At 41.2% G+C, this 21,740-nt stretch overlaps 1 protein-coding gene across 9 annotated transcripts in view; it reads right to left on the bottom strand.

Annotated features, from left to right (window-relative positions):
* The window catches only part of ATP2B2 (ATPase plasma membrane Ca2+ transporting 2), a 391,446-nt gene that overhangs the window by 288,769 nt on the left and 80,937 nt on the right, over positions 1–21,740 (bottom strand). For 8 of the 9 annotated variants that reach the window (XM_064432245.1, XM_064432231.1, XM_064432239.1 and 5 more), the window contains exon 2: positions 3,381–3,431. The exons of the other annotated variant lie outside the window; for it this stretch is intronic. The gene's annotated coding sequence lies outside the window, so the exon portion shown is untranslated. The remainder of the gene's footprint in view (positions 1–3,380; positions 3,432–21,740) is intronic. 9 annotated transcript variants of the gene reach the window in all.

Below are 21,740 nucleotides of genomic sequence, written 5' to 3' on the forward strand. Positions count from 1 at the left end.
GATCTACTCTGTAAATTAATCTAATTATGAACACCTGCAATCCAAAGCCCCATCTCTGCAGAAGTTCAACAACTCTTATTTATGCACAGTATTTCTTTAAAGGTCAGTTCTGAATCCTGCCACAAGGAGACAAGGAAGGGGCACAGCAAGGGGAATATGCAGTAGAGGAACCACTCAGCAATGCTTTATTCCCTCTGCATTCAGCAACATAAACTGCATTCTACAAGAAAAATCTAAAAACGATTTACAGCAGACAAAAGATGACAAACAAGTCAAAGTCATCACAGTCTCCACATTGACCAGATCAGCCACACACCAGGAGGGGAATGGTAATGCCAGCTCCAATTCAGGGACCCCCAAAGAAACTGGGGACTGCACAAGGAAAGTGCCAACTGCAACTTGATAAAACTATTTTGGTAAGTTCAGCATCACCTACAGTGAAGATGTGTTAGATAATAAAAGATTAACAGTGTGTTTATGGTGTAGATGTGTGGCTCATCCCTGATTCCCTGAAAAGCCTTTTCTGTTTGCACCAGTTCTTCACACAGGACAGAGCTCTGTCAACAGAGGCCAATCACAAAACTTGGGCTGCAGTATTTTCAAAAGTATGGACTGGTAACTGATTTAAAACCAATTGTATTGATAGTTTTAATTTATATATCTGATTGCTACTTTATCCTCATTAATTGTTGTGAATATAAATTAGAAACAAAAGGAAGCCCCAGGCGGTTTTATCTGGCTATAAAGATTTCTTGCCACTGGATTTGCAATTCCTTTTCACAAATTATTTTGTGGGCAGAATTTTTAATACTCTGTTTTAATCATAATTTTCTCCATCTCAACATCATTACAGAAAGATAGAACATCATAAAATGTTTTTTTTTTTTTCATCAAAATCAGAAAAAGTTATAGTTCAATTCATCTGGGGCTTTGTGCTAGCCTTGATAAAATGTATTTCTAAAGACAAACAATAACACTGTCGATTTGCCTGACTCAAAAGCAATCTGCATTAGTAAAATTTAACTGTAAGCCCTTAGGATGCCAATGGCTTATTGTATTTGTTGTAAAAAATATTTTAGCCAAGCAATGCCAAGCTTGGGGCCTTCTGCAGTAACTGTGGCAAGAAAAATTAGGGAGAACATCTGCAGAGCGTGCAGGGGATCCCTGCTAGATGGACCCCAACATGAAGGACACTCTTATCCTACCTCAAAATCCTGGTCCCATATTTTAAACCCGAGAATATGAGAAAGTTATTGATGGAGTCATTAACTGTGTCTCTGGGGCTCCCAGATTAATTAAATTCAGAGCCAGTGCTAGATCCTCACAGCATTTCCAAACCTCCAGCAAGCACCTGCAGAACTGTTCCAAATACCACCATGGACAGCACACTGTGGAAAAAAGGTCATTTTCCCACTACATGAAAAAGCTGCCAGAATGTCAGAAAAGTATAGAAAACAACAAAAAAAAAAAAAAAAAAAAAAAAAAAAAAAAAAAAAAAAAAAGGAAAAAAAAGGTAAAGAAATGCTGGCATTAAAAGCCCTGACAGATGTTAAGCTTTTGTTCTTGCATCATCTCCCATTGCAGAGCAGCAGAGCACTGACTAATTAAATGTGATGAGTTGCAATGTATTTAGAAGAGTTAGGCCATAGTGTGCACCAGCCAGCCTGCTTCTAAGTTTGTTATCAAAGCCTCAAGAATTCTTCAAGGCTATTAGAACATAAATTGTACTAAATTAAGAAAGAAGAGGCTGCAAAACCAAATACCAAGACCACAAGAACTAGATCACAGGGGACTGTGAAACACCTGTAGAAGTAGAAACACCTGTACAGTAGAAGACTGTAACCAACCATATACTCTGAGAAATGCAGGTAGAAAATGAGTAAACAAGACAAAAGCACCAATCAAAAAGTGTGTACTTTGTACAATCTATAAATATGTGTATAATTTAATATTATATTATATATAATTATATTATTATAATATAATATAAAAAATAAAAAAAATTCTACTGAATCATACTAGTCAGCTATTCAAAAGCTCTAAATTTCCCACAAGAGTGATGTGCAACTGAGCAAGGGCTTGTCCTTGCCACGATCCCAAAACTGCCCAGAGCCCCTCACCAGGGACTGCTGGAGACCCTGCAAGGAAAGGATTCCCCTGGGAAGTGGGGATGGTTATTGACACCCCAGTGGATATGCCAGGATGGAACACTTCCTGCAGGAAGCCACAGCACATTTATGGCTCTCAGAAACACCAGGAAGCTCAGCTGAATGTGGCCATTGATTATCCCAACAGCTTAATAAGGCAGATCCCAATGGCTGACTCAACTGAGGTGAACTGGGGAAGAAGATCAAAAATCTGTGTCCCTTAAAGCCTTGGCCACTCCTCTGACATCCCTAATCCCATCAGTGAGGGAAGGATGTTTATTAACTTCTGCTCTCAGAGGTGGAGGTCATCAAGCAGCTCAAACATCCTGAGGCATGTAAGGGAGAAGAAAAACTTAGAAGAAAAACTTAGAAGAAAACTTAGAAGAAAAAAAAAAATTAAATGGAGGAAAAAAAAGAAAAAAAAAAGCACTGGAACCACATGAGGATTACCTACTTCCACTTAAAAGTGTGAGGGAAAATAATCAATTTAAAAATATGTATCAGTAAACCCCGAAGTTCAGAAGGTGTTTGCTACTTAAACCCTCAAAAAAACAAACAAGAAAAAGAAAGCAGAACACAGTAGGAAACCATTTGATAAATGTGAGGCCTAATCCCAAAAGCTGGTTTCTTTTCATATCATTATAAAAGGGGCAATTTGCTAATATTTGGAGGAGAAGGGAAAGAGAAGGAACATGTGCTGCTGAGGAGCAGCACAGGGGCTTCTTTTGCCTATACAAAATGAGTTTATGAAATATATTTAACTGAGTTATTTTAAGAAGTGCCAAAAAGTTGGCAGCCACAGAGAATTCCTTAGCATAGCTAAAGAGCCCGAGGGTTTGGAGCCAGGACAAAATGGGATTCACTGGACCCAGGCTGGACCTGTTGTGTTGCTGTTTGCAGATCTCCTCATGGGAGGACCTGTCAGGAATTCTGATGCCACTGATTACTTGAAACTACAAAATTGGCCCCATCCTGCCTTATCTGCAATTTTGACCATGACCACTGGAACTTTGAGGCCATTATCAGATCCTTCAAAGGTTCTTAAAACTCTTTTTGCACCGGATGTTGTAGAAAACTGGAGATTTGTCACTAATTCAGCAAAAAAAACAAAGTTGAAACTCATTTCCATGTGTTTATGGTGATTTCAAATTATTGGTTGCTAAAATAACATGCTACCCCTTTGTTATAATAATCCCTGGAATGACAACATGGACAACAGGAGATCAGGCTCACCATGAACATAGCACGCCAGGCGATGAGATTTTGTGTCACAGCATGCAAGGCCTGATAAAAACAAAGAAAAAAAACAGTTTATGTTTCAGAAATTTAAATAATAATAGTTATAATTAATATAAAATCAAAGGGAAAGGCAGTTCAACCATTGAAAAGCAGCTGGTTTCATTTAAATCCAAATGCATTTATTGCACAATTAATAAAATTAAGTTTGTCTCTTTTGTGTTATTCCATAACAGAAAATTTAAAAGTGAGTCTTAAAAAAAGGAAGTCTAACACACCTTCAAAAAATAAAATATTACACACCTTCCAATAGAACTGAAGCATTAAATATTGCCTAATTCCAGAAAAAAACAACTAACAATGCACACAAAAGCTGTCATGGTTTTTTGCCACTTATAATTATTTTGTAGTAGCATTCAGGTCTACAAATATTTGACAAAACTGATAACCTCAATTTTTCTCAGAATCAAATATCTTGAGGGGAAAATGTTTACTAAATAAATACAAGCATAAATCAGGGCACATGAAAGTTTTCCTCCCTTCCTGTTGGAGATGAAAACAAACATCTCTTCCAAGAATTACATCAGGACGAACACGCAGGTGTCACAAATCTAATGCCAGAATGAAATTTTCAACAAAGAATCTATTTCAAGCCCTTCTGGGGGTGATTTCACGTCAGCAGAGACAGAATCCTGTGTGCAGCACATCCGTCAAGACACAACTTGCCAAGCAATCAGCTCAGCAGAGCCCCTCACGCTGCTCGGGGAGCGTCTCCCTCCTAAACCAGCAGGAACACAGCAGTGCCAGCCCTCCCAGAGCTTCAGGACACAGGGATTCAACAGCAATTGCTCTCCTAACTCCTCAAAGCACTTCAGAGCATCGCAGAGGGAGGCACAAACAGAATGGACCTTGTGCTATTAAGAGCCAAAAAGGAATTCCCGGAGTCTCTGGGTTCTGCTGTGCAACTGCTCGGCCAGAAATTAAAAGGACAACATGACTTCCTTGGGAGCCAAAGCTGACTTAGGGAGGTGATACATCATGAATTAAATTGAAATCTGGCCAAAGGAAAAAAAAAAACAAGCCTAACCCACTTGATTGAAGTGCCATGTAAGCACTACAAGTGATAAAAATACCTCACTCCCATCCTAAGCTGACAGAAGTGCTTGCAGGAGTTCCAAGCCAAACATCTTGTTCCACCACCTGGGCTACCAACATCTCTTTAGCACATTTATCCCAGAGATTCCCCATTGTGGGAACACATGAAAACAGCTAAAAACCAGAGCTCTTACACTCTACAATGCTGGAGCTGAGCAAACAGCAAGTCCATCTTCTCCAGGAGCTGACAATGCAATCCCTCTACTGGATACCAGTCCCAAAAATCAGCAGGTAACTCCAGGAATCAAACAGCAAACAAGAAGACACAGCAGGGGGAAATACCCAAATGCCAGGGCTGTGGAGTACAGCAAGCCAGAACATCTCTGCCAGAGGGGATGGAAATGGTACAAAGACAATTAAATGAGTGAGAAGGGGACTCCCAGCAGGATCCATGCAGGCAGGGATGGGAACACTTGGACCTGTCCTGACTAAATCCTACTTCCAACACCTACCCTTGGAGGCCTAAGCTGTAAAAACTGTTTGTGCCCAGCAGCACAGGTGTGTCCTTAAACCTCCTGCCTCCTTTTGCCTCAGCAGTAAAGTTGTCCCACTTCTGTGAGATTGATTTTGAGCATAAATTCAGAGGACAATAAAAAAGTGCTCAAACACTGGGGTGATAAATTAAAATAAATGTCTCATCATTATTCTCAATGTATTTCTCTGACTCTGTAAAGACTCAACATTTTCAGCCTGGGAAGGATAACAAAACCAGATTCCAGGAGTAATCAATGCTACTTTTAAACTGCATTTTTACTTTAATCAGGGATTAGTTAAACCTCGGCCAGATCAATATTTATTTATTCTTTCATCTGGCTTTCCCCAAGTTTTAGAAAATTATAGTTGTCAAAGGTACTGCCTATTGCTGTAAAATTCCCTGAGAAGGAGTTTGATGTAAGAAAGCCAGTCACTCATGAAAAAAATTAAAGTCATACAAAATTTATAGTTAAATAAAAACCTTTGTGCTTCATTCATTTCCCTAAATAGCTTAAACCCTTGCTGGAGCAGAAATTCAGTGTACTTGCACATCAGTCATTTGCTGCAGCTGCCTAAAAATATGAATAACCATAAAGAAATTGATAATCAAAGAATTTGCTAGAAAGAAAATAATCTTAGTGATTTTTAAGACTAGTTTTGATGAGGGAGAGGTTTCAGCTTCCCAAAGTGAAGATGGAATTATAACAAAAATATGTAACAAAGTTATAACAAAATGGATGAATTCCCATTTCTCCAATATCCAAAAAATCTGGAAGAGTCACATAGGTGGCAATAGCTGGCTCTTCATCAACAAACCCATTTCCTGTGAAAAGGAGAATAGATTCTCTTTGGGGTACAAGGCCAAGGGGGAAACTTGATTAAGTATTAAAAGAAACTTCTAAAAGGGGAGGGGAACAAAAGGATCATTTCTCTGTCTGTCAGTCAGCTTTGGGGTGCTCAGCTGCTGCCAAATATCCTGAGAACTTTTTATTTACTTTTAAAACAAATTCACAGATACTTCTCTTTATATCTGGGGCTGCTGGAGTGGCTCACAAGTTAAGGCAGAGCAGCTCCAGCCTCTCCCAGTCCAGAGCTTCAGCCCTGCCAGGTCTTTTCACAACCAGAACCCAAAGTGAGACAAGAACAGAACCACAACAGCTCCAAGCAGAATCTGATGGTGACTGTTTGCTTCATTTTTTAAATGCTGATGACCAAGGTCTAGCAAATATTTTATCATCCCTTGAGAACTCATGTGTAATGTTGCAGTCAAATATTTTAAGCCAATTTTGTGCACTGAAATGGGATCATTTCCCCAGGATTCTGTGGCAATTAGGAGCAGCCCTCAGTAGGGTTATTTTTAGCAAGTGCACCTCATTCACACATTTCACAGTGCTGCTCAGGGATCACTGATCTATATGCATGACTGCAGTGATAAAATCTGGCAACACTCTTTAATAACTGTTTCAACTGTTCTAGGCGTGTTTCAAGCAACGTGCAATTATTCCAACACCTAAAAAGAGCTTTTCCACTTGCAGGATTTTCCACTACTCAGTATGTGCACCCTTGCAGTCGGATAGTTAAGATTTTCCATTATTTCCTTTATTTGGTTTGCACCTTTTCAGCCAGTGGACAAAGGTGTCCCTGCCTGTGAAGGGGGCTGGAACTAGATGGTCTTAAAGGTTCCTTCCAACCCAAATTATTCTGCTCATAAAACATACCTAAGATGGGATTTGCAAAGGCTGGAATGAGAGATTCGTATCCTGATGCACAAGTTCATGAAAGTACAGCTGAAAAATATGTTGTTCATCTGCACATATTTATATAAATATTGAGAATGATCACCATAAGACCTGTATGATTTTGTTAAATTTAATGAGAATAATGTATTTGACATGCATGACACTGAGCAAAGCCAAAAATTAAAACTGTAGCTTTGTCAGCTTTGCTGTGTTTTTCAATTTACAACAAATTCCAGAAACATATTGACTGCATCACCACTGAATTTCTTTCTATTTTCTAAATGTCCTCAAATGCTGCTGCTGTACAATACCATTTCTTAAGACAAACAAAACAAATTGAATTTATTGAAATGAGCATGGATGGAGATTCTGAATCAAGCATAGCAATTTTATTAATGTAAAAGGTGGCAGAGCTTTGGGTGCAGCAGGGATAAATAAAAGTCAGCTGTGTTAGGACATCTCCAGGAGGAAAAGTGTCCTGCTGGCCATGCTTCCATCCTGTGCAGTACAATAGACCTCAAAACCCTGCTCCACTTGGCCCTGGCATCCCAGGACAAAGCTTGCTCATGTTTGAGGATGGAATGAGTGTGGCATTAGCAAAAAGCCCATCATGAACTGTCCAGCTGCAATTCAGGCCGGTGGAGAAATGAAATCACAAGGGCTGAAAGCCGGAGACAGGACAACAGGAGAGAAACCACAGTGATACTTGGAAAATGCATCACAAATGATGTATGGAAGGAGGAAAAATCACTGCTTTTAAATTAAATGGTCATTTTGAGGGCTTTGTCTTCCCCCAAACCCCCTGCAATAGTGGCACACAGCTCCACCACACCTTCAACTGCTCCCACCTTTCATAAGGGCAGCATTATTCAAGTTTAGCTCCCAGTGTGAAATGCATCTCATTCTCCCTAAAGTTCCCCAGGATCTCAGTATCTGTAATTACTGCACTACAAAACAAACCTGGCAGCCACTGTGGCAGCTCTTTTTGTCAGACAGACAGGCAGCAAAGCCTCTCAGGGGCTGTGCCACATCCACTGTCAGCTCTCATCGGGTGGAGAGCTGAAAATCAGCAAGGGATGGCTTCCCTTGTTCTACCAAATGAATCAAAGATGTTCTTCTGGAGGGTTCTCCTGACTCTCAGCCAAGTCCTCACTGGAAATGGGAGTTGGAAACACTGCCCCACAGCACTCAGATTTTGGAACATGCAGACCTTTTATCAAACTTACTGACATTAAAATAAAAGTGACACCCCAGGCACCTTGGAGCTAGAAAAGGGTTGTGGGCACCCAACAGACAACACAGCTTTTCTGCTTGGTGATGGAATTCTGGATGGTTATTTAAACCATCCCACGTGTTTTGTTTGCAGACCTGAGGTGACTGATGCCCTCCCTCCACCAATGGCCTGAGCTGGTGGGAACGAGGGAACAGCAGAGCTGAAGGTAAAAGTGCTCCTGTGCAATGTCCCAGCAGGGCTCTGTCACACAGGAGTCCTGACTGACACATCACAATGTGCTGGGGGCTTCCTCTGGGGAGGTTTGGTCAATGGAAATGTTACTCTGATGGAGGAAAGGGAAAAAAAAATTTGGGGATTGGGTTTTGGATTGGCATTTTTTGTTGGGTGGGGGTTTTCCCCTCTTTTTGTATTTCTTTACCTTGTCTTTATTTTAGAGGTGCAGAGTTGGAATGAATAAGAAACTTCAGTGACTTCAATCCTCAAATATTTCATACTATGAAATATTCTGTATATTAATTCTATTCTATTCTGTATATTAATTTAATGTAAAATACATGAATGAGCAACTCTACCAAAATCCTGCAATAGATCCAGACAAATTTGGTTCAAATTTCTTTAGGTGCAGTGTGATTTAGATGCTGATCTGCCCTGTCTTTAGTGTGGTTAGTGGCTTAAAATGTGCTGGTGCATCTATTTTATCCTAAGGCCATCTATTATAGATTTAGAACAGGGAAAAAAACACATGTAAGGGTCTTTCAGACAATAAACAATTTGTTCCCTAGAGGTATTCAGCTTCAAAATAAATAATGAAAGAGGGATTTAAGATTTTAAGTGCTGGAATCAAAGCCATGTATTTCAAAGGACTCTGGGTGATGTCCAGCCCTCATTTGCCTGCACACTGCTCATATCCCAGGGGATGGGACTTTTGTTCTTCTGAAATTGTTTCTGTTATAAGAAAATGCAGCAGCTCAAAAGGCCCAGTAACAGCTTTTCCTCAGTCATATTAGACATATATTTTCTAAATATTTCCTTTATTTCTAACAAATGAGGCTGGATTTGTACTAGAATTGACTATCAAAGAACATGATACAATTATGACCCAGCTTATCTGCAAACCCCTTCACAGTTTGTATTTACCAGCTCTTCATAAACTACAGTTATTGCCAATTCCTTTAATAATTTGACTTTCTGATTCTAGGAGATTATCTGGGCCAGAAGAATCCCCACACAATAACTCTGTGATCTTACAGAGCTTTACAGCTGTATTCAATAAATGTGAATGTTTTCTCCCAGAGATCAGTTCAGGGATCCAATAACACTTTTGGACAGTTTAAGGCTGTGCAATAAACACCCCATAAAAACTGATTCAAAAACAAATCATCTTATAAAATCTGAGAAAACATAAATCATGTTTGAAAAACAGGGGGGTTATTAGGGGAAACCACATCTTTTCCTATATCTGAAAGCAGGAGTCAAGAGCTAACAAAACTCTGCTTTTCCAGCATTCCCAGCAGTGCTCCCTCTCTGCTGTCCCTGCAGCAGACAGGAGATCTGTCCCTGCAGAGTCCCAGGAGATGGGATTTGTGTGCCCTGCTTTGGGAGCAGCAGTGCCTCCAAGCCTCCCAGGCAGAGGCTCCTCCCAGGGGGTGAGCAAACCCACAAAGCAAAGGACCTGATTTAGCCCAAAATACAAGTTGCTCATTTGTCCCAGTAAGTGGCAGGTTTAGTGAGCACCAACAGGTATTTGCTCTTAGGCAGCATTTTGAAATGAAACTGCCTCTGGGAAGGAGGAGTCCATCATTCTCCCTCAGTGGCCTTAAACTCAGCAGTCAGGAACAGTTCCATTATCCCAGCCCTGTGGAGAAGCTGTTTCAACTCATTTATAACCCTTCAACATCTTCCCAAAGAGCAGAAAGATCACACCAGAGTCCAAATACTCTTTCCACTGTAGCCATTATGAAATAACAAATATTTCTCTCAACTTCCTTCCTGTACCACTTGCCACTGGTACTGCTGAGCTTTAATTCCTCAACTTTCTAATGAACATGGCCCCATTCTCCCCTTAATATATGCAAATGTGCTACAGGAATTTTCAAAGCACTGAACAAAATTTGATATCAATTTCTAATTAGAAATCTCTGCAGCAGCTCTGGAAATCTCAGCCTCCTCTCTGTGATTTAGTTTAAAAAAAAATCCATGTAAGTGGTCATAGAAATGTGTATTGTATGAATGTATTTTTTAATTTATTCATGAAGAAATATTTTTAAAGGCTGCCTGGTGACAGAGGATTTAACACAGTGTTATGCAATAACTGGTTCAACAGCTTCCCCCACCATGTACTTTTCTCTGCATGTAAATTTTTTTGAAGTTATTTCTAAGGCAATAACTCGATATCAAAAGTTTAATTTCAGAGTGTGACAGATGACAAATATCTTCTCCCTATTTAAGTGCTCCCCCCACAGCACTATTCTAGTCTGTGCAGAATATAAATGACCGACTGAAGGCAAAAGAAAAAAAAAGCCAAAAGCATTTCTCAAGGTTTTTCATTAAAATCCACGTTTAAGAGAGAATTAATGAGGGGGAAAGAAGTTACCCTCCCTAAATGATGCTGATCAAAGTACATTTCTTCAGACGCTTCAAAGATTTGCTGAGCAATACATCACTCATGTCCCCTCCCAAGGAAAAACCAAATTATGTATTGAAAATTTGGGTGAGCTACAGTTCACTGTAAATACATTTATGACACTGCAATAAAGGAATGATGCCGTGTGCACTGGAAGGAAAATTCCTGCCACATTTTTCCTGTAAAAAGGACTGCACTGACTTTAACACCACAGTTCAGTGTGAGCTTAGGTGCTGAACTTGGCCACAGCTCAAAAGCTTGCAGAGCTGCAAGGTTTCGTGTAAGAAAGATGAATCAGCCTTACATTAACCCCAGAGTGTGCAGTGAGGCTGTGAACCTTCTCAGAAATGCAGAGAGAGAGGTTTCAGCTCTTTTCCTGCTCACATGCTGTGCCACCAGGCACCTGGGCTTGTGCCGGTTCTTTTTCAGGTGTTAAAAAACAACAGGAATTTTCCTTTTTTGTGCTTCTTTCTGCTCCTTCATTCTCAGGTGATGCACACAGGAAAATAACTTCATTCAAGATAAAATCTCCCTGGAGCACCAGAGAAAGCTGTGTGTTTGCTTTGAGTCAAGCCCAGGAAGAAAAAGGGCTCTGGTTGTGCTCCCATCTCATTTTGCTGGGTAGCAGAGTGTGCATCCTGCAGTGGAAAGGGCACATCCACAGCCAAGGGCTGCCAAGGGCTGACCTGCAGCTCAGCTAAACAGCCTCTCACAGGAAAAGAGCTATAAAAACACAGATTACAGCAGTTTGCCAGATCCCTACCTCAACCATAAGCATCTCATTGGGAATTCAGAGAATGAGCAGCATCCCCAGCATTTCCCACAAAGCTTTCACTCTTCTGCTTTTTATTTCATCCATATCCCTTCCTTCAGGGGTGGGTACAAGTGCATCCAAACATCCTGGATCTGAGAGAGGGTTTAACCCCCTCATAGCTGTGGTTAAACTGCTTTTCTGACAAAGTTTTATCTGCAAATTCATTCATTTTCTCTATTGAGGACTTCCAAAGCATCAGGAAAATACGGTGACAGCACTGCCAGGCAAGGTGATTTATGCAAAGATGCTTTCCAGAATTTTCCCAAACTAACTTCAATGGTGATGGCTGGTTTGCCCATCACTTATAGTAAGCACACACATTAATTATTAATTACAAATTGTTATCAATTACACGTTACAGCTTGAACTATTGCAAGGTATCTTGCCAGGATAGTCCAGTTCGTTCCACAAGTTAAAAAGAAAAGGTTAATTTGCATTTTCTCTGATTAAATAACATACTGAAATTATTTCCATGGCACATCCAGAAGTGGTTCAGGGTGAATTCTTTTGATCCTAAAACAATCAGGACATTTTTTTCAATTCAAACATAACAAGATGCCAGTGAAAAGACTTCCTGGTGGTTGACATGTGACTCCATTCCTAAACTATTCTTTTTACCTTCAGTGGATGGACCTGTGAAAAAAATGCTGACAAGGGCTGTTTGGAAAAATATTGATTTGTTACTGGGATTTTAAGTTGTGTCAAACTATTTCCTGCAAGATTGTCCTAAAAGAATTCCCCGGAGCACCCCAGGGAATTCACAGAGCAGGTGATTAGAAGCTGTCTAAAGGCAGAGCAGGGCTCTTTCAGCACAGTGTGAAGATGTATTTTAAACCATTCCTTAGCTTTCCCCCACACCATTGTCACAAAAAGGCAGCACTGACAGCTCTCCAGGCGCCAGCAGGAAGCCACCCACACACAGCTCCAGAAAAGCTCTGCCTGGATAAACTGGGCTCCCCTGGCCAGGCCCAGGTGACATTTCTTCTCTGCCCATGGTGGTGGCACTGGCAGGGTCCCCTCTGAGCTGCCCCTGGAGCTGCCCCGTGAGCCCGGGATGCAGGAGCAGGGTGGCTGCAGCTCCTTCCATCCCGCTCCAGCTCCTCCCTGGCTGTCCCCAAACGCATCCTGCTCTCTGGAGGTGTTCCCAGTGTGTGTCCCAGCAGCCAAAAGTAGGACAACTGTGCTGCTTCCCCTCTGCTGGGGGTTTGCTCTACTGAAAAAGAGAGGAAAATGGGAAAAAACACAACTTTATTCCTTAGGGTAGTAGCACAAAAGATGATTATGCTACCTTAGAGTTTCCCAAAAATCACCTTATCTCATGATACCCGTCAGGCACCACTATTTTCACAACCATTAGGATATATTTCAGCTTAAATTTCCTCTGACAAGGGGGTTTTACCTCTGTAAAATATCTTGGTTTAAAAGAAAAATTCCCTTATTATAGATTAGGGGGAAAAAAAACCCCCCACACACACAAAAAAAGCCCCCAAAACCACAAAGAGAAAAGCTCAGAACTGCTCAAGTTGTTTAAGAGAAAACCATAAATACAAATTGCTATGGCAAAAAGCCACAAAATTTGGATTTTCAATCTGAGCAGAATTTCATAATCAGTCACCACTATTTTCACAGCCGCTAAAAGACATTTCAGCTTAAATTTCCTCTGACAAGAGCTTTTTTCCCTCTGTAAAACATCTTGGGTTTTAAAAAAAAGTTCACTTATTATGGATTAGAGACTCTTGGTTTTACTGACTGCCTTTCTGTGCAGAGAGAACTCTAGTTTAGGGCACATAGCAGCATAAACCATTGTTCAAGACAATTTCCAACCAACCACATGAACAAGTGCTTGAGGAAATACAGGATAAAATGATCCTGTTTTGAATGTTCTAACTCTGTAATATATTTGTCTTCTTGTTCTGATAAAGTATGCATGTTGACAAGAGAAAAATGGAAGAGAGATCCAAGGGAATAAAACCCCTGCCATCAACTACAGAAAATGTAACATGATTTCTCTTGTACCAGAGATTAGAGATATTAAATGCAAATAAATGCAAAAATGCTCCTCATAAAGTGATTTGGAGGCCTTCAATAACCTTTTTTGGTAAAATGTGTCGTTCACAGAATAAATGCAGATATATCACATTGTGAGATGTGATATAAAGAATTGTTAAGTGACATATTGCATTTTTGAGGGATTTTTGGCCCTCATTTGAGACCATCAACATCCAGATCCTCAGAGCCTTCAGCATTCACAGAATCTTAGAAAGGCTTGCACAGGGTGCTCAGAGAAATTTATCAGTGATGATTAGATGATGAAAATGCTTTAAGATTACTGCAAATCCCACTTGATGACAAATATTTAACTTTACACAACAAGCACCCACATGCCAAATTAAAGAAGCTGCAAACCAAGATAAAACTTCATTATTAGTCTTCACAACATGGAGAAATGAGACAACAAATACAAGCTGGCAAACCATCAGAACTATTTTTCAGCAACTGCAGGCAAAGGTAGAAATGCATCAGGCTTGCAGCAAGTGGAATAAACTGGAAAGAAAGAAAGAGTTGCCACCAAAATTCAGCCTAGAACCCCTGCAGAAGATGCTTATGTTAGTATGAGTGGGCATTACCTATTACTTATGAGTAATGGCATCATTATTATCCCAGGTTTTCCCACATGGATCCCTCCAGACAACAATTCAAGGCCTTTCCCCAGTGCTGTCACCATTCCTGCAGTTAATGAGCCCTGGGAGAAGCCCCACTGCCAGGTACCTCTAACCCCTGGAATGTGCAACACAAGCAAGGTTTGGTTTTGATTCACTGCCTGAACTGAAAACGACTCCTCAGACACCTGCAGCACTCCCAGAAAAGCCATTTCTGCAGCCTCTAAAAGGGCTGCAAAGAGACCCCAAAGAGCTGCTTTTGCAGGCAGCTGTGACACCACTGCAATCCACAGCTGAAAAGCAAGGCACAGCCCTTCTTCCCTTCCACCAGAAGTCATTTACTCCTCTGTAACTCTGCTATCATTTCCTTCTGGGAGCTGGGAAATATCTCTGTGCATCACCCTTGGCTGGGACCAGTCTCACACAGTAAAAGCTGCCCAAGAGCAGGATGCTGCTGGTGGGTTCTGCTCCCAGAGGCAGAGCAGCCCAAGAGCAGCACTCCCCAGCCATGGTCTGTGTTCAGACAGCTCAGACAGGCAGCAGGAGGGAATCACAGAGAGGTTTGGGTTGGAAAGGACCTTAAAAATCACCAGGTTCCAACAAGTCCCACCCCTGCCATGGCAGGGACTGTCCCTCCCACTGTCCCAGGGGCTCCAAGCCCTGTCCAGCCTGGCTTTGGGCACTGCCAGGGATCCAGGGCCTACCCACCCTCACAGGGAACAATTCCTGCCCAATATCCATCCATCCCTGCCCTCTGGCACTGGGAAGCCATTCTCGGTGTCCTGTCCCTCCACCCCTTGTAAAAGTCTCTTTCCATCTTCCCTGTGGGTTCCTTCAGGTACTGGAAGAGCCCAATTAGGTCTCCTGGCAGCTTCTCTGTTTGGTTTTGGGGGTACAGCTTTAAAAGAAAAACCAAACCACAAACAGAAAAGCACAAAACTGCTCAAGTTGTTTAAGGGAAAACCGTAAGTACAAATTGCCATGGTAAAAAGCAACAAAATTTTTAATATTTTCAATCTTAGCAGACTTTCATAATTACTTGTTCCCTTAGCAGTAAATCTCACTCCCAAACAGAACCTCCTATATTGTGTTAAGTGCCAAGGGCTCCAAAGAACATATACCCCAAATATTTCTCATATGAATAGCACATTACGTTTACTATTTGATACATTTATAGTGGCACACTAAATATACACTTATGAAACAGGCTGGATTTATTTCCAGCATATAAAAGGCCATAAAGTTTTCCATCCATAGGGGACCAAGCTAATCATAGCCCATTCAACCATTGGACTCAAAACATTTCTGTGAGACAGTTTGATTATTTCCCACTGAGGACACATGGCCCTTGTCTCCAGGGAAATCTCCCAACATGAGTTTAAGGCGTAAAAGGGTTAACAAGGACCCAGATTCTGATACAAAGGCATATTTCTTCAGCATATTTCTTCACCAGTCCTATTTCCACAGGCCAAAGGAATATATCAAATTTCCCACCAGAGTCACACATGACAGAATGCCCCACATTTCAAAGCATTAACTTTATTTACAATTTCTCTACTCCCAGTTTAGGTACTTACATGTTTAGCTTAAGACTGGACATTTTGTCTTGCTGCACTCCACTCTCACTTCTTACTCTCACTGCTTGAGATTGAGCTTCACTCCTAAATGGACAAATGGCCAATTTTTGGATGAGCAGGGGAGAAGGTGATTGTTTGGGATTTTAAGTAAGTCCATTTTCTACTGTCTCAAAATGACCACTTCAAATCAGTAACAAGCTTTACAGCAGGCTTGGTCTTCATCTTTTCATTTACTTGCTTTCATTCCCCTTAAACTAGCAAAATAAAAAGCTTTCAGGGATTTCCAGAGTGACCCTTACTCATTGCTGCCAAATGGAAAATGTGGATTTTATTGTAGTATCCTATAAGCAGGATTCTGTTGCAGAGGAATACTGTATGAAGCACACATTTTCCCTTGGAAGTGGAAAAAGGATTTTTTTTTTTTTCTTCTTTTTAAATGAAATCTGCTTCCTTACAGTCCACATACCTAATTTGTGTGACGTAGTAATAAATGTTGCTTTCTCAGAGAGCAAGTTTATAGTCAAAATAAACTGTTCTGGAGCATCTGAAGATGCTTTTTGTCATTCATTACAACATGCTGTGGTTTTAGAACCTATGTAAGTATAATATAACCAAACCCAGCCCCCAGGTTTTCACACCAGTGGAACACAGGAGCTGTGACAGGGGACCAGGACAGAAAAGCTCTCACTCGGATGGCAGCACAGCTTCCTCAACACCTGATATTTGTGACAGGAACTGTTCACTGGGAGAGTGTAGAAATGAATAGTCTGACTTTTCTAGACACAGAGATTTGGGGCCAGAAACCAACAGGACTCACAGAATTGTAGGAAAACACTCCCAAGGTCATTGAATCCACCTGTTAATGCAGCACCGCCACGTTCACCACCAAGCCGTGCCCCCGAGTGCCACATCCACACGGCTTGATGGAATGATGGATGATCCAACCACAGCCCTGGCTGCCTGTTCCACTGCCTGACTGCTTTTTCAGTGAAGAAATCTTTCCCAATATCCAACAGAAACCTCCCCTGGTGCAACCTGAGGTTATTTCCTCTTGTTCTATCGCTTGTTATTTGGGAGGAGACCGACCCCCACCTGGCTGCAGCCTCCTGGCAGGGAGTTGTGGAAGGAAACTGTCATTTATCATGGGAAGGCTTTAACACTGCACACGAAGACAAAGCGGGGATTCTCAGAGCAGCAAACTGTTCTCCAAGCCAGTAATTTCTAATTCTATAGGACACAGATCAATACTCTTCAGCTTTACGAGCTGATTGGCCCGAGTTATTGTTCCTGCTGCACCTTTAGTGCACAGCAGAGAGGTTTAAATCAAACCCAGGGAACAAAGGAGGGCTGATGTGCCCGTGGGGAGGTCTGGATGAGATGCAGGCTCTGCTGAGTGCCTGCAGCCCCCTGCTCAGGAGTGCTGAGCGCCACAATGGAGCAATCAGCAATGCACAGACTGCCACCAGCAGCAGGTGACTCACCTTGCCACCCACTGCAAGGGCTGCACAAGGGAGTTTGTCAGGCACTGAAGAAGACAAAGGAAAGAGGAGAGCACCTGAAATCTCAGAGTTCCTTTTGGAATACCAGCATTTGCATGGATCACTGCCCTCCACACAGAGGAGCACACAAAGCCTGGGTGGTTTGCACACAGCCCAAAGACAAAGTACTCCTGGGGAAAGTTGCTGAACAGGGAAAGGGAAATGGCAAAATTAAACATTATCTTAGATAATCTGGGCTGAATATTGTTAAAATCTTCTTTCAGCTTTACAATCACTTGCTCTTTTTTTTTTTGTTGTTGTTGTTTTCATTTCAATGGCAGCTTGCAAATCTCACTGAAGTGTAATAAAAATCATAGTGCTTCATGAACATAAACTATTTAAAAAGCCACCATTTATTAACTTCAGTGAAACAAGAAATGGAAACTCTAATGCATCCCATCTGTCTCAATGGTAATGAGCCCATGCAAAACTCATTGCAGGGTCAGAATCCAATATTTCCCTTTGGATCATTCAGTGCAAACAAAGTTCATGTCAGCTCTGGTTCCAACAGCAGAAAGAGGCAAAATGAGCTGCAGCTCCCAAGATTTTGTTATGCTCGTCAGATATTTCTCAGGGTTTGAAGCCTCTTCGGTGTACAGTCAGATTTCACACCGTCAGAATTTGGACTGAATGTGTTTGCAGCTCTTGTTTCTCAGAATGCTGCTCCACCTGCCTGGAGAGTTTCTCCCAAAGCACACGGGCTTGACTCACTCTGCAGTGGGAACATTGTGGCAGTCAAGACTGGTATTCACTTCAAAATTCGAAGCACATAGCTTTTGCAGAGTATTTTATGTCTTTATAAAGATTTTTAAACCTAAATGTACATTTAAACACATAGTTTACTAACACTAGATGGAAGTTTTTTGAAATAAAAATTGTAATTTTTGAGTTCTGAAGATTTGATTGCCAAAGCTGAATGATCAGTAACTACCTGTGTGCTTATCTTAACACAACTGACAGAGATCCAAGCAGCTCCATCTAAACATCTAAACAAAACCAAAAAAAAAGGAAGACAGAAAACCAAGTAGACAACGTTCAACATCTTTCTTTAAAAAAAATAACAAACAATAACAAAAGGCAAAACAAAGTCACGTATTTTCTACACTACTTGACCATGAACTGATTTTGAAACTCAGCTCCAACAGGCAGGTTTACAGAGCCTGAAAGCAAACTGAGTATTATTTGTTTTCCTTCGCAGCACTGCAGAACCAGCAGCCAGAGCAGAGCTAAGCTTTGGCTCAGGTTTCTTTGATCCTGGAAAACCAAGTTCTGCCAAAACTGTTCAAACAGCCCTGCAGGCTTAAGGCTAACAAGCAAGGGAGGCTCATCCATATTCAGCAGAGCTGAAGGGTTCTTGTGCTGGGAGCCCAGAGCAAACCTCCACAGATGCTTTCATGGCCCACACCTCTTGCGATGCAGCCACCCACACTGGGCTTTCATGATAAGCACCAGCATATCAATGTGTGATCAATTAATTTCTGAGTATTTAATATGCTAAGGAAAGGGCAGCTAACTCCCTCACTGAGATTAAGAGACTTTTTATCACCAATGGCAGCTACAGGTACATCTGTGGTCCTGCAGCTCAAACATAACATTTTAAGCCCATAGGCACAAGCATCCACCAAAGCTGCTCACAGAAGGATGATTTATCTTTTCACACTCACTTCCCACTAATTTTGTTACTGACATACCAGTAATTACTGTTTCTAAATGCCTTCCCTACCTTCTTCAATTTTAATTATACTGTGTCAGCACCTAAAAATGTACAAACCAAGCAGAAGACAAAGAAGATGCATTTCCTACAGAGGTTACAGAGCTTCAAAAGAAGGAATACAAGAGCAAGGCCCCAGTAGGCAGAAGTCACCAGCTTTGCATAGGGAGTCCCAGGTAGGGATAAAAATAAACTTGAAGTTTTGAAGGGCTGAAATAGAGGGCAAAAAGGGAACTGCAAAAGATTTTTCCTCTTACTTGCCATTCTTCTAAGACTCATTTCTTCCTAAGAAATGGCCAAAGAAAAGCCTTACTTGTCACACCAAATAATACAAAAACGAGGCTCCCAGTCAGCTTTTAAAAGCTTTTTCTATCCTGTCCCCTCCAGCACTTCTACCACATCTGTATTACTTCCCAGGGCCCATTCCAATAACAGTACATCAGAATTTACAAAGGAAGCAACTTTTCCTTGCAGACCACTCTCCTGAGGAGAAACACATCAGTGAGGGATTTATCCCACATCCAGCTCCACCTCCAGCCACCTTCTCCACTGCTAAAGGAGCAGGAGACACGTGCAGGTCCGTGTGATCTGCAATGGTTTATAAATCAATGCAGAACAATCTCCCTGTCAGGGGTTCCTTATGAGGGGGACATGAAATAATGCCTGAGAAGGATTCTGGTGGATCAATAATGATTTGTCTTTAAAAGTAAGCTGAGGTCAGAGAGCCAGAGCCACGAGGAAGATGCAATGCCATGATTCAAGTTTCTCTGCTGTGGTTAAGTTCATGAAAAGCTTCTCAATCAGGTTCTCACCTGCTTCCCACCTCCAGAAAAAAACATGACAAGCCAGGGACTCTGACAGGGCCTTTTTGGAAGCCTCTTTTCCCTCTGCCTGTTAAATAAGGTTGCCTTCCAGTTCTCTGCTATTAAGAATTCATTCCTCTTCTCGTGTGAGAGGGAATTACCTAATTCATCACAGCTCAGCCTTACTCTCATAACAGCACCTATAATCAGGGTGTGTGTCTGTAATATTTCCTCAGCCAGTTAACCCTTCTCCTCCTAACCCTCACAGTCTCAGGGGAAAAGTCACTAAAGTGTGAAAAGAAAGAGATGGAGGCTGGATCCAAAAGGGAACTAAAATCCCACTGGGCAAAGCACAAAACCTGTGCCAGGTTTTACCTCATTTCTTCACTACCTCATTTCTGCTCCCCAAGTCCTGTTTTAAAGACAGAGACTCCCTATGGACACAAATCAGGGTACTTCAAGAGACAAGATCCACCAGTAAAACACACAAGTGTCTGCATCTGGAGTCCCTTCCCAGATCTTAAGAACTTCCAAGGAAGGGGCACTTATTTTTCTAAGGGTTTGTAAACCTTCCACACCCAGGGAACGTTCCTCAGGCTAATTTTTCAGATAAAAGGAGTAAGACCTCAGCTATTGCCTTCAGCCCCTGCTATTGCAGCTCCCACAGCTTTGTTGGGTGCTTTGTTGACTTCCATTTATCTGGAAGATAAATGGCATTGTTCTTACTGAAGCAAGGCTGATACATGAAAGACACTGCAGAGAACTCCTGTAATGATGTTTTTCGTGCCATCCACCTGATGGAGGGTATAATCTAATACATCTGTATTTTACAAATAAAAGCCAAAACTGGTTCTTGTTTCCCTCTACTTTACATTCTTTCATGTCTCACTAAGGAGTTTTTTTACCAAAGAGATCTTTGCAGATCACAAAGCAACATTTATAGGCAAAGTGAAATTTACTGCTTTGCCCACCAGTGACATTCAGTACTTACACTGTTCATTATTTATTTATAAAAGATTATTGAGGAAAGAGGGTAAATATTTTGGTCTAATGCCATTTAACATCATTTTAAAATTCTGCTGGTATGGTAACTTGTTGGCTGTGTTACTTACACACTAATTGAGGACACATCAATTACTTAAGAGATTATACCAAAAATATCTTGCTGGGAGACTTTCTGTCATCTAATGAAGAAAAAAAACTTTTTTTTTTTTTTAAGCACCACAATCAGCTTTTAAAATATAAAACAAACCCCTGTCTCATTAGGAGTATATTATACAACAACAATTAAAAAGCCAACTGTCAGATTCCCACCTTAGGTCTTACAAGGAAACTTTAAGTATTTCTCAAAGCCTGGAGATAATTCAAGAAATGTTTTAGACTAGCATCATTTTTGGGAAGTGTTTTAGCAGCTAAGATTTTAATAAAGTATCAATTAAACTTTTCTCTATCACACTTAAAAATACGCAGAACCAGCTCCTGCTCTGACTTCACAAACATCCCAACAGGACAGGCTCTAGAAATAAAGCTGTTGCTGCCTTAGAAAAGTGCAATTTTCCTGCAGGGTTTCAGCAGTGACACACAGAAAGTCAAAGGCTTTTGCTGGAGGGGTTTGCTCCACAACAAATCAAAGCAGGCCCCAGTTCTCATCTCCCTCAGGAGCTCCAAAGGCAGCTCCATTAACATTCAACACACTTGAGCTCAGAAAAGGGGAATTTTGTACAAGTATTAATTATGCAAATTAAATAAGTATATGCTTTTAAATATATCTAATGTATGGAAATGACCCACAGTTATATCTTCACTTGAATTATTGTCTAATAATAGAGAGCTGCTGTTGCTGCAGGGCACCGTGCTGCAGGTACAGCCTGTGGGGTGACATCTTCATTATTGTGGCCAACATTTCCAATGAAGGGAAAAGAGAAAGAAAGGGGAGAGGAGCAAGAACATTTTCCTTTGCTGCTTTGGCATTAAACCCGAGATAAAACGAGCTGAAATCTGTGTGTTATTGACCAGCACTTGCACAAGT

The sequence above is a fragment of the Passer domesticus genome, chromosome 9 (assembly GCF_036417665.1).
Source record: "Passer domesticus isolate bPasDom1 chromosome 9, bPasDom1.hap1, whole genome shotgun sequence".
Lineage (NCBI taxonomy): Eukaryota > Metazoa > Chordata > Aves > Passeriformes > Passeridae > Passer > Passer domesticus.